Raw genomic sequence first — 12329 nt, 5'->3', positions numbered from 1 at the left:
CCCTCCCCAAAGAGAAATATATACCACACTCTCTCTCACAGAAAGAGAAATATATACCACACTCTCTCTCTCAGAAAGAGAAATATATACCACACTCTCTCTCTCACAGAAAGAGAAATATATACCACACTCTCTCTCACAGAAAGAGAAATATATACCACACTCTCTCAGAAAGAGAAATATATACCACACTCTCTCTCTCAGAAAAAGAAATATATACCACACTCTCTCAGAAAAAGAAATATATACCACACTCTCTCTCTCTCTCTCTCTCTCTCTCAGAAAGAGAAATATATACCACACTCTCTCACACAGAAAGAGAAATATATACCACACTCTCTCTCACAGAAAGAGAAATATATACCACTCTCTCTCATACAAAAAGAGAAATATATATACCACTCTCTCTCTCACAGAAAGAGAAATATATACCACTCTCTCTCTCACAGAAAGAGAAATATATACCTCTCTCTCTCAGAAAGAGAAATATATACCACACTCTCTCTCTCAAAAAGAGAAATATATATACCACTCTCTCTCACACAGAAAGAGAAATATATACCACTCTCTCTCTCAGAAAGAGAAATATATACCACACTCTCTCACACAGAAAGATAAATATATATACCACTCTCTCTCTCACAGAAAGAGAAATATATACCACTCTCTCTCTCATACAGAAAGAGATATATATATACCACTCTCTCTCTCATACAGAAAGAGAAATATATATACCACTTTCTCTCTCATACAGAAAGAGAAATATATACCACTCTCTCTCTCTCACAGAAAGAGAAATATATACCACTCTCTCTCACAGAAAGAGAAATATATACCACTCTCTCTCTCTCACAGAAAGAGAAATATATACCACTCTCTCTCAGAAAGAGAAATATATATACCACTCTCTCTCTCACAGAAAGAGAAATATATACCACTCTCTCTCACACAGAAAGAGAAATATATACCACACTCTCTCTCCCAGAAAGAGAAATATATATACCACGCTCTCTCTCTCACAGAAAGAGAAATATATACCACTCTCTCTCACACAGAAAGAGAAATATATATACCACTCTCTCTCTCACAGAAAGAGAAATATATACCACTCTCTCCTCTATAACAGAAAGAGAAATATATACCACTCTCTCCTCTATAACAGAAAGAGAAATATATACCACTCTCTCATCTATAAGAGAAAGAAAAATATATACCACTCTCTCCTCTATAACAGAAAGAGAAATATATACCACACTCTCTCACAGAAAGAGAAATATATACCACTCTCTCTCTCAAACAGAGAAATATATATACCACTCTCTCTCACAGAAAGAGAAATATATACCACTCTCTCCTCTATAACAGAAAGAGAAATATATACCACTCTTTCTCTCACAGAAAGAGAAATATATACCACTCTCTCTCACAGAAAGAGAAATATATATACCACTCTCTCTCATACAGAAAGAGAAATATATACCACTCTCTCTCACAGAAAGAGAAATATATACCACTCTCTCACAGAAAGAGAAATATATACCCTCTGTGTTATAACTCTGTGTTATTAAGGAATTTGCATACTGAGTGGGCGGAGCTGCAGATGATTGGTTCAGGAGATTCTAATTTTAGAAGGTCTACATTTCAAAATTTCTAGGATATTTTTAATATGGTTTTTTTTTATTTTTAAGCATAAGGATTCTTAAGAATTTCTGGATATTTGATGTCTGATTCTTTTTATTTATCTATTTTATTTCTACACCTGACCCTAAAAGTAACCTTAATGATTAATTAATTATCCCTAAAATCAAAATCTAATCCAAACCTTTAATCCAATGTTAAATTTTAAGAATTTTAGAGTTACATTCAGTGGAATCAGAATAATTTACTTTCACCTTAGAGTTCAGTTATATTTAATAAACATGCAGTCGAACAGTAGCTAAATGTTAGTTGGATGTTAGTTGAATATTAGTTAAATGTTAATTAAATATTAGTTGAATATTAGTTGAATATTAGTTGAATGTTAACTGAATATTAATTGAATATTAATTGAATATTAGTTAAATGTTAATTAAATGTTAATTAAATATTAGTTGAATGTTAATTGAATGTTAACTGAATATTAATTGAATATTAATTGAATATTAGTTAAATGTTAATTAAATATTAGTTGAATATTAGTTGAATGTTAATTGAACATTAGTGGAAGGTTATTGAATGTTAATTGAGTATTAATTGAATGTTAATTGAATATTAATTGAATGTTAATTGAATATTAATTGAATGTTAATTAAATATTAGTTGAATGTTAATTGAATATTAATTGAATATTAATTGAATGTTAATTGAATGTTAGTTACATGGTAATTGAATGTTGGTTGAACTTGAGCATCTATGAGACGTCTATAAAAGTCCATCTAAACATGATAAAACCAGGTTTCATATATATCAGGTATTAATTAAACAGCAACAACATACATAGTTATATATTACATTTAATGCAATTTATTAGTGTTTTGCAATGCACTGTATATATATAACTGTGCGTGTGTGTGTGTATAGTGTATAGTGTGTGTGTGTATAGTGTGTGTGTGTAGTGTGTGTGTATAGTGTATAGTGTATAGTGTGTGTGTAGTGTGTGTGTATAGTGTATAGTGTGTGTGTGTACAGGTGCTGGTCAACGAATTAGAATAATTTGAAATTCTTTGAATGCATTTTTTGTGCAGAAAGCAAATCAGGTGTTCACCGCACCTGTCCTACTCGTTAGACTAATCACAGAACTCGTTACCTGGAAAAGAATTTGCTCAGCTGAGCTTTCCAAAAGGCCCATTTAGGCCATTTAACTGTGACACTGTTGTTTTGTTGAATTAGAATAATGGAGAAACCGTTTCATTGAATTAGAATAATTTTTATTATAATTACAATCATCACTTTCTCAGTATTTTGTGGCTGCCCCCTTGGCTTGTATGACTGCCTGAAGTCTCCGCGGCATCGATTTGACCAGCTTGTCGCAAGTTTCCGCACTCACAGCTTCCCAGGCAGTGGCGATGTTCTGCTTCAGTTGGTCCAGCGTAGTAGGCTTTCTGTCGCGAATTTTCCGCTTGACGATGGCCCAAAGGTTTTCAATGACATTGAGGTCAGGCGAGTTGGCCCGCCATGCCAAAACTTCAAGCTGTTTTTTAGTGAACCAATCTTTGGTCGACTTTGCCGCATGAGCCGGTGCAAGATCCTGTTGAAATATGAAGTCTTCTTCGCCGAACTGTTCCTCAACAGTCGGAATCAGGAACGTTTCCAGAACATCTTGATATACGGCAGCATTGACAGTCTTCTTGAGGAAGCAGAGTTTCCCTACACCTCGAGCGGACATGCATCCCCAGACCACAGTTGGTGCGCTTGCTGCAGTTTTTCTTGAGAGCTTTGCAGACGGAAGACTGGCTGATGCCGAGCTGCTCAGCAATTTTAGTTTGGGTCAAGCCTTGTTGGCGAAGGGCTTGAATTTGAGCCACTATTCCGGTTGAGAGGTCGCGCTGCTTACCCATGATTGATTTTACAACTTAGAAATTCTACTCAACCCTGACTTTATACTGCACAGTGAACACTCTTCACAGAAAACAAAAGTTCGAGCATTTATTCTAATTCAATGAAACGGTTTCTCCATTATTCTAATTCAATAAAACAACAGTGTCACAGTTAAATGGCCTAAATGGGCCTTTTGGAAAGCTCAGCTGAGGTAACGAGTTCTGTGATTAGTCTAACGAGTAGGACAGGTGCGGTGAACACCTGATTTGCTTTCTGCACAAAAAATGCATTCAAAGAATTTCATGATTGTACTATTTCAAATTATTCTAATTTGTTGACCAGCACCTGTATATGTGTGTATATATGAGCGTATAATGTGTGTAGTGTAGTATATATATGTATATATGTGTGTGTATATGAGCGTATAGTGTTTGTAGTGTAGAATATATGTGTATATATATGTGTATTAGAGCGTATAGTGTGTGTAGTGTAGTATATATGTGTATATATGTGTGTATATGGGCGTATAGTGTGTGTAGTGTAGTATATATATGTATATATGTGTGTGTATATGAGCGTATAGTGTTTGTAGTGTAGAATATATGTGTATATATATGTGTATTAGAGTGTATAGTGTGTGTAGTGTAGTATTTATGTGTATATATGTGTATATATGTGTGTATATGGGCGTATAGTGTGTGTATATAGTGTGTGTGTGTGTGTGTATAATGTGTGTGTAGTGTGTGTGTGTGTGTGTGTGTGTGTGTGTGTGTAGTGTGTGTATAGTGTGTGTATAGTGTGTGTGTGTGTAGTGTGTGTGTGTGTGTAGTGTGTGTGTGTGTAGTGTGTGTGTAGTGTGTGTGTGTGTGTGTGTGTGTGTGTGTGTGTGTGTGTATAGTGTGTGTGTATAGTGTGTGTGTATAGTGTGTGTGTATAGTGTGTGTATAGTGTGTGTGTGTATAGTGTGTGTGTGTGTGTGTGTGTGTGTGTGTGTGTGTGTGTGTGTGTGTGTGTATAGTGTGTGTGTATAGTGTGTGTGTATAGTGTGTGTATAGTGTGTGTATAGTGTGTGTATAGTGTGTGTGTGTGTAGTGTGTGTATAGTGTGTGTATAGTGTGTGTATAGTGTGTGTGTGTATAGTGTGTGTGTGTATAGTGTGTGTATAGTGTGTGTATAGTGTGTGTAGTGTGTGGAGGTTGAACCTGAAGCCCATCGTGCAGCTTAATTTAGGGCGTGTTGGTGTGTCTTTGCTATCGTAACGACAGGAAAAGTACACAAACCTTGTGCAGCTCGAAACGCAACGCAAAAGTCATACACTAATTCTCTTAATTAATCATGGGTGTAGTTAATCATGTTTTAGGGGTAACGTGAAATAATAATAAACCAATCAGAGTGTCTCTTGCTCATCATTCTCTTTAAGAGTAGATCAGGTGAGCTCTGTCTTTGGTGGATTGCTATTGTAACGGTGCAGCTACCTGGACGTGTTCAACAAACTCTTCTCAGCAGAGGAAACTGAGCTGCTGGTTGACGCTGTGAAGGAGCTCCAGCAGCTCATTTACGGGAACAGCAATGTTATTTTATTTACTATTCTGTTTATTGTTGATGTAAAAGTTGGGTTTGTGCTGCTGTGTGTTCATGTGTGTGTAATAAGTGGGGGTGTACGCTCGGCTCGGCACGGCGCCTGTGTTACCGAGATAGCGATGAACGTCTGACTGTTGGCGTCTGTCTAGGTTGTATTCAGTCAGTGGAGCTCCTGTGTTTTCTGTTACCAAGATAAACAAGATAAAACTCCAGAAATGTACCTGAACACACCTCATTTCCAGAACACCACGCCCATCAGTGTAGATATATTCAGAAGCTCTGCTGCTGCAGTCTGTAAGTATGTGTGTTTGGGTTTGGGGGATAGGTATGTGGTGTGCAGTGAGAGCTTGAGGATATAGATGAGGAGTCGTGTGATGAAGGCTGTAATGACCCGACAGCACCGGCAGCAGCTGATAAATGTAGTGACTCTGCTAAACTTCAACATCCAGATAACCTTTACTGATACACCCTGTAGCTCTACACTCCTGTTCTACTGCAGCTCTGTACAACAAATAAGAGAGAGCATCTAAAAATGATGAGTTTCTCTGATTTTACCAAATTAAAAACCTCTGGAATATAATCAAGAGGAAGATGGATGATCACAAACCATCAAACCACCAAACTGAACTGCTTAAATTTTTACACCAGGAGTAAAGCAGCATAAAGTTATCCAAAAGCAGTGTGTAAGACTGGTGGAGGAGAACATGATGCCAAGATGAAGAAGTGCTCTCTTTATTTTCTCGTCATTGTTTTACTGTGATAATATATTAATATATGTATTTTTATTTTTGTATATGGTTGTAGGCGGACTCTGGTCCTCTGCTATGTGCTGGTTATGAAGACGGCTCGCTGGTCCTCTGGGATGTTTCTAATAGGCGTCCTCTCAGCTGCCTGAAGGCCCACCCTGATCCTGTAATGTGTTTAGATGTGGATTCAGGCAGACAGAAGGGCGTCTCGGGGTCCTCAGACCAGAACCTGATCTCCTGGAGCTTCAGTGATCAGCAGAACCTTCAGGTATTCTGTTACTCTCCCCTCTACAGCCTTTATTACAGCACTGTTTATACTCATAAAGTCTTAAAATATATCTTACAATATTAGTTAAAGGCTAGATTTCCTAATTATTACAGAAAAATATTTCTGAATTGGATAAACAGATAATCGATTATATTAGAAGATTTATACATTTGATATTTATACATTTAGAATATTCAGATATTTGTATTTAGGTGATTTAGTTCTACAGCACTAAAATATCTGCTTTTTTCTATTTTACGGCATTTACTTCCAAACTGCGCTTTTATACTTATTTTTTTATATCGTATTTTTTGCACTGTAAGGTATACCGGATTATAAAGTGCATTTTATGCTACGCTAGTAAGGAACAGGGGTGTCGCCATGTTTTCCGTCTAATTCATCAGATTTCGCCTGTTCAGATTTTTCTCCTGAAAACTTCCGTTTATTTAACGTAGGCTTAGATTTCCTGATTTTGTCCCATGTAGCTTGTTTTAACATGCTAAATGTGCAGGCTACAGTCCAAAATTTTTATCTCAGAATTTTGAAAGAGATAACTAGCGCTGATCGATTTTAGCGCTAAAGCTAATGCTGCTCCAGCAGTGCTAGCCAGGGTTAGCAGCGGGATATAGTCCGATATACTCGGCTCTGAATGGTGAAAGAGCTAGCGCAGTTAGAGGCTAATGCTAATAACTTCACTGAAATGGCTGTATAACGCTGTAATTCAGCACTGACCATTTTTAACTGCAAAAATACATTATTTTTCTTATGCATTCGGTGCACAGCTTTATGAGGTAGAGTCTCCTGGAATTCAGGCTTTCAGTTAACAGCTGTGCTGAACTCATCAAGAGTTAATTACTTGAATTTCTTGTCTCTTAATGTGTTTGGGAGCATCAATGCATCTCTATTAGTATTAATACTCTACAGTAGAGCTGTTGTGAAATACGGGCAGGTTGACGGGAGATGTTGGAAATCTGATTTATTTTGTATCTTTAGTGAAATCTGATCTAAAATAAAACCTCACAATCTGATCTCACACTTCCTCACACACTCAACTGACCACACACACACACACACACTCTGTAGACGTATCGGGTGATGTAGGAGTGTATCTTCAGCTCCCGGCTGGGCCATAAATCAGACCCCCAGCTTCTTCTTCAGCACCATCAGATTCTACCCCCGACCGAATATCACCCCCCTCTCGCGCTCCTCTCGCGCTCCTCTCGCGCTCCTCTCGCGCCTCCTGTACTCGGGCCGTATTTTATGTTACGTAACCCCTCACCGTCTCGAGGTTAACGGCTCGTTAGCAGCGCTCCTCTCCGCTGATCTCAGGAGTTTAACCCTTAGAACCCTACAGACGCATTTTCCATCCTAAATCTCACCTTGTGTTCTCAGCTTAATTACTCAGGAATCCCTTCACACATCAACATAATCCATATATGGTTAGAAAGGGCGGAGCTTACTCTTTCTAAAAATAGTGATCACATCCCGGTGTGGTAAAGCTAAATCTACAAGAAACCCATTGAGAAAAACACCTAAAAAAGTGATAAATCTCCTTCCCCAACCAATATTATTTACCTTTAGTGCTTCAAACATATTTATGTCCTCTTGAGACCCTGCGTCCTCGTATGGGGACATTACATTTCTGCTTCTGTGCACCATGATACTTTTATATATTTTTTAAGCATTGACCCATTGGCCTCATACGGAGACACTATCTGTACCATCGAGTGGTCACATGACATTACACTCAACTGATTATAAAAAACAAGATGATGAGAATCCCAGTCAAAAGTTTCTACAGCCAGTCCAGACAGAAACATAGGCATGGTGAAAATTTGCATTTGCGTGAATTTTATGTTTAAAACTAATTTATTTACTTAGGGTAGAAAACTAAAATTTAGTTTTTGGACAAATTGGTTCGTATAGATGTTATCGGTTAAAATAAACTGCTGTCCCCATATGAGGACGATGTTTTTGTACAAGAAGTTGTTTTTTGATGATGTTTATATGATGTTTCAACCCAAATAATATCAGTAAACAAAGACTCAAAAGTGTTCACAGAAACAGTGTGAAACTACCTGCTTTACTCAAACTAAAGCTAAGTATGGTGTGCGCACTACTTTATATAGTTTTTATTTTACTTTATTTCACATTTTTACTAAGTAGTTATTTTACACTAAACTATTTTTTTTTTTATTTGGACTAAAAAAAAGCTCATATTTTTTGTATATATTGTAGTTTTCTTTGTGTGTCCTGATTAAAATACTGAAAGGTATAGGCTGCTCTGTGTGTCTTTAGGTTTTTAGTATCTACATGTATCCTAGAGGTGTGATTATTGATTATCAAGAAAAAAATAAATAAATAACTCCGCCTGATGCTGTTTCTCCATGTATTTTATCAAAGTAATAATTAATAAACCATGTAATGAACTCAAATCATCAACATTCTTATGCTTTTAACTCATAAACACTCTAGTCTAACTGTTTTTGAAAATGTATCTTAGGTGTGAGTATATTTAAAGTCCATACATTAAAAAATAAGTAAAAAAAAAAAAAAAAAACAGGCGCTTGTTAAAATTTTGAGTAAAACATGATCAGTTCCAGGAAAATAGAACAATTCTGCTTCCTTTTACGTGATTTTAAATGATGATATTTTTGAGCAGCCGTATGTCTTCTGGAGTAAAAGAGATCAGGGCATGTGTCTGTCTGATATAATTACTGTGTTATAAGACCTGAAAGAGGAACTGAAAACAAAAACGGAGAATAAAAACGCACCAAAACAGCCCAGACTCGGCCGGGGGGGGGGGGGGGGGGGGGCTGCTGTTGTTCTTTCCAGAGTCTTTTACACTTGAACGGACGGATTAGAAATATTCGTAAACGCTCTCGTATTATTCCTGCGGTGCAGAAATATATCTGCAATAATACTGCGAGAGCATTTATTCAATATTTCTGAAAACAGGCGGGAGGGGGCGGCCGGGTTTACTTTAGCCGGGGCTGAGGCAGCGGGGCGAGTGGGGGGGGGGGATGATTTAGAGGGCGAGGCGGGGGGGTTAGGGCAGGGCGAGCTGGGAAAAGAGTCAGCGGGGGCTTTTAAATTAGCCTGGAGTGCAGCGCAGTGTGACGTCCAGACAGCCACCGACCATCTCTTCCCACACTGTGGTGTTACTGTACAGCCCAGCTACAGACTCTACTGCCTCACTCTCTCTCTCTCTCTCTCTATCTCTCTCTCTCTTTCACTCTTTCTCTTTTACTCTACCTTTTCACTCTTTCTTTAAACCTTGGTGTTTTATTTTTTCTCTCAGTCTGTCTCTCTTTATTTTCCAATTGTAAAAGGATACGTTTATTCAGGAAATCCTGTACAAAATCTGTACCAGTTGAGCTCCTGTGGGGCATCCTCAAACTCAAGGTGTTTAACCTCCAAACAGAACCTGGATACATTAGTAAAGACAATCTTACTCTCTCTTTCTCTCTCTCTCTCTTTCTTTTCACTCTTTCTTTAAACCTTGGTGTTTTATCTTTTCACTCAGTCTGTCTCTCTTTATTCTCTCATTATAAAAGGATTAGTTGATTGTGGAAAACCTGCACTAATTGAGCTCCTGTGGGGCATCCTCAAACACAATGTGACTAAACCCCAAATGGAACCTGGATACATTAGTAAAGACAATCTCTGTTGTTCTCTCTCTCTCTCTCTCTCTCTCTCTATTTCTCTCTTTTACTCTCCCTTTATTCTTTCTATAAAACGTATAATAACTTTATTCTCTCATTTGAAAGAATAAGATTATTAGTGAATCTGTACCAATAGAGCTCCTGTGGGGCATCCTCAAACACCAGATAGATCACTATCCCTTTTCATTCCTTCTTTCTTTCTTTAAAACTTTGTGTAACTTGTTCTCTCTCAGGCTATCTCTCTTTATGCACTCATTTTAAAAAGTGAAAAGCTGTTAAATTGGCAGGAGGCTCTTGTACCCCAGGTTGTTGAAGTTGGTTCCCAGCTACTGCTTCATCTGTAAATCTTTATAATCTTTATATTAAATCAATTTCTAACTTTCAAACTCAATTTACACCACGATTACAGCTGCCTTGCTGTTGAGGCTGGAGGTAAAAGTAATGGAATGGCCGAGTATGTCTCCGGAGCTAAACCCAATCGAGCACCTGTGGGGCATCCAAACAGAACATGGCTACATTAATAAAGAAGATATGGTTCCAACCTGTATCCTGTTGATACACTGTCTAGATAATAAACAGTTAATTGGAACCAATAAACCAATAATCCCTGGTCCAATAGCCCCTGGAGAGATAATAAAAACATGAGTGACCGTTAGCTGAGCTGAGCAGTGGTTCTCAGTGGGAGGACAGTAAATGCTGAGACGGGAGGGGACGAGGACAGGTCAGGGACGGGACGGGAGGGGACAGGACAGGGTGGCTGAAGGCCTTGAATCTGATCCGGGACGCTGAGCTCCGTTACTCTCTGAAACTGAGACTCATCTCTGAAGCTCATTCATCTGTCCTGCTATTAATGGAGTCGTCAACCTGTCAGATCTTTACACTGATGACAAACGTCCCTCCTACTCTTAATACTAGACGTTTTAATATATAAACACTATATATTCAAAAATATTGAGACACCTGATCCATTCATTTATCAATTCTTCTTAAATTAAGGGTAAAAATAAAATGAGTTTATCCAGCAGCTTTAGTTGTTGGAGTAACTGTAATTGTCTCCACTGTCCAGAAAAGACTTTGTTCACTATTTTAGTATTTTATCTATAGGTGAGCCGCCAATTGAGCACCTGTGGGGCATCCTCAAACACAAGATAGAGGAGCACAAGGTGTCTGAACTTTAAACAGAACCTGGATACATTACTTTTTCTTTTTTTAAACTTTTGTTTATTAAGCAGGAAGATAAAGCATTATTAACATTTAAAAATATACAATTTCTTACGTTCCTTTTAGCATGAAAGACAAATAATAAACTAATAAAATGGCTCGTAAACAAGAAAACACCTATTAACCATAAGAGAGGACCTTTTTCACATTTTAGTGATCTATAGGCGAGCCGTAAATCGTGCTCAATCATGCAGCTTTATTTAGTTTTGGGGCGTGTCAGTGTAGTGTGTCTTTGCTATCGTAACGACAGGAAAAGTACACAAACCTTGTGTAGCTCGAAACGCAACGCAAAAGTAATTCGTTAAAAGTACTAATTCTCTTAATTAATGATGGGTGTGAAATATATGAAATAATAAACCAATCAGAGCGTCTCTTGTTCATCATTCTCTTTAAGAGTAGATCAGGTGAGCTCTGTCTTTGGTGGATTGCTATTGTAACGGTGCAGCTACCTGGACGTGTTCAACAAACTCTTCTCAGCAGAGGAAACTGAGCTGCTGGTTGACGCTGTGAAGGAGCTCCAGCAGCTCATTTACGGGAACAGCAATGTTATTTTATTTACTATTCTGTTTATTGTTGATGTAAAAGTTGGGTTTGTGCTGCTGTGTGTTCATGTGTGTGTAATAAGTGGGGGCGTACGCTCGGCTCGGCACGGCGCCCGTGTTACCGAGATAGCGATGAACGTCTGACTGTTGGCGTCTGTCTAGGTTGTATTCAGTCAGTGGAGCTCCTGTGTTTTCTGTTACCAAGATAAACAAGATAAAACTCCAGAAATGTACCTGAACACACCTCATTTCCAGAACACCACGCCCATCAGTGTAGATATATTCAGAAGCTCTGCTGCTGTTTAAAGGATGTGTGTAGAATGTGTAAAAATAGTGTTTTTAAGTGAAATAAACTTGAAGAGGTTTGATGTGTGTCAGGTTTTAACTTATCAGGGCTGCTGAAGGCTCCCCTGACTTTAACTCACAGAAACTGGGTTTGATGGAATCCAGCACTGTGTGTGTCGGGTGGTATGTATTGGGGTGTGTGTGTGTGTGTGTGTGTGTGTGTGTTGGCAGGGCTTTAGTAGATGTGATGGAGGAGTGGACAGGGAAGCAGCTTTTATCAGCAGGAGATAAAGATATCCTGGCTGCACACACACTCTAATACACACACACACACACACACACACACACACACTCTCACACACACACACACACACACACACACACACACTCTAATACACACACACACACACACACACACACTCTCTTGATGTTATTGGATGTCTGGGTGGGGGGGTGTGACATGGGGTTGACTAAGAGTAATTGCACATGCATATCACTTTGCTGG

General features: G+C 38.2%; 1 pseudogene; it reads left to right on the top strand.

Moving 5' to 3' along the window:
• The window catches only part of LOC125798676 (guanine nucleotide-binding protein subunit beta-like protein 1), a 42692-nt pseudogene that overhangs the window by 20686 nt on the left and 9677 nt on the right, over positions 1–12329 (top strand).

This window comes from Astyanax mexicanus, unplaced genomic scaffold (genome assembly GCF_023375975.1).
Source record: "Astyanax mexicanus isolate ESR-SI-001 unplaced genomic scaffold, AstMex3_surface scaffold_76, whole genome shotgun sequence".
NCBI lineage: Eukaryota > Metazoa > Chordata > Actinopteri > Characiformes > Acestrorhamphidae > Astyanax > Astyanax mexicanus.
Note: the sequence above shows the minus strand (reverse complement) of the source record. Positions and strands in the feature narration are given on the sequence as shown.